This window comes from Palaemon carinicauda, chromosome 15 (assembly GCF_036898095.1).
Source record: "Palaemon carinicauda isolate YSFRI2023 chromosome 15, ASM3689809v2, whole genome shotgun sequence".
Taxonomy (NCBI): domain Eukaryota; kingdom Metazoa; phylum Arthropoda; class Malacostraca; order Decapoda; family Palaemonidae; genus Palaemon; species Palaemon carinicauda.
Genome location: NC_090739.1, coordinates 30,675,395 through 30,677,317, shown reverse-complemented (window position 1 = coordinate 30,677,317; position 1,923 = coordinate 30,675,395).

The window sequence follows — 1,923 nt, the reverse complement described above, 5'->3', positions numbered from 1 at the left end:
TAATAGATTAGATTCTTGCAAAAGAACAATATCTCGTATGACATAAAAGGGTTATTCCTAAAAACGTAAAGAAATCGCAATATCTCAAAATCCTATTTGTGATTCCTTCTTTCCGAAGAAACCACATAAACAAAAAAGCTATAATCCTTAAGACACGAAAACGCAAACCCCGAGAATGGTCGTGTTTCTCCGCCCGCCCTTTGACCACCCATAATTCCAACATACACAAAACCCACACGAGGAATATCCTGAATGACAGATAACAGCATAAAAACGGACGTAATATCCAGTGCAAGGAGAGATTTTGCAGACATATACCACGGTCAATTGCAAGGTTCAAGATTGCTAAATTACAAAGCAGTTTGATCAATGAATATGCTAATCAGCGCTGCAGTACGTCAAACTCATCGGAGATTGAAGAAGCTCGGCCCTACCTGGGCATTAATTAGACCTTCTTAATTCTCTTGTGGGATGCAATGCTAAGTTTCGCTCGGAAATGAATGGTGTTTGCCTGCCTAAGTCTCTTCTCTTTTCTTCTCTGTGGCGAGAACCTCGACGAGGTAATCACCAGCCTCCGAAGGAATCATTTAAATGTATGAGAGAGAGAGAGAGAGAGAGAGAGAGAGAGAGAGAGAGAGAGAGAGAGAGAGACTATATCGAACAAATCTATCGAATGCAATTTTGATCTAACTTCCCAAACAGACACACAAACACGTGCCTCATCAACCATTACGTAAAAACCACTAATGAAGTCCCCATTATTTTGCAAAATGAATATTGATCGACACTTAACATCAGAACACCGAATACTCCATTAAAACCAACCACGACGTCGTAGATCGTTATCGCAAAGCAACAACACAATATATAGGTGAAAAGGAGGAAGACGGGCAAGGTGCTCTCGCCCTAACGGCGCCATCTCTTGGGGTAATCATGGGTGGGAGACAGGAATAATGGAAATTATGCAAATAATAAAGGATAGTACAGTGATACATAACCAGTAAGTACATTAATATTTATACGTAGAAGCTCATAACGGTGCAATGTGCAAGCTTGCTTGTGTGCCAATGTGTATGCACATGCGCAATATTATTATTATTATTATTATTATTATTATTACTAGCTAAGCTATAACCCTAGTTGGAAAAGCAAGAGGCTATAAGCCCAAGGGCTCTAACAGGGAAAAATAACCCAATGAGGAAAGGAAATTAGGAAATAAATGAACTACAAGAGAAGTAATGAATATATATATATATATATATATATATATATGTATATATTGGGGGAATTTATAACCATGAAGAATCTAGTATGCATGCCAAGATCCAGATGTATGCCATACACATATGCAATTATATGAGATTCAGTATTTCTACAAATGTTACCATCTATATGCATGAAGGTCTTTAGGAGTCAGGTTGCTAGCCCAGGCACCATTTTATTGACACCATCATAATCTAGAACTAATTTTGAACCAGCAACATTAAGAAAATTTCTGGGCTATTCATGCAGCCAGCAAACATAATTCAAGCCGTATTTAACTCATTTAACTTTCTACAGGTCGCATAACTACACACACTATATATATATATATATATATATATATATATATATACAAGCTAAGCTACAACATTAGTAGAAAAGCGGGATGCTCTAAGCTCAAGGACTCCAACATGAAAAAATAGCCCAGTGAGGAGAGGAAAAAGGAAATATATAAACTACAAGATAAGAAATGAACAATTAAAATAAAATATTTAAAGAACAGTAACATACAATTAATCTTTTACATATAAACTATAAATACTTAAAAAAAGAGGAAAATAAATAATAATAGTGTGCCAAAGTGTACCCTCAAGCAAGAGAACTCTACCCGAAGACAGTCGAACACCATGGTGCAAAGGCAATGGCACTACCAAGGAATAG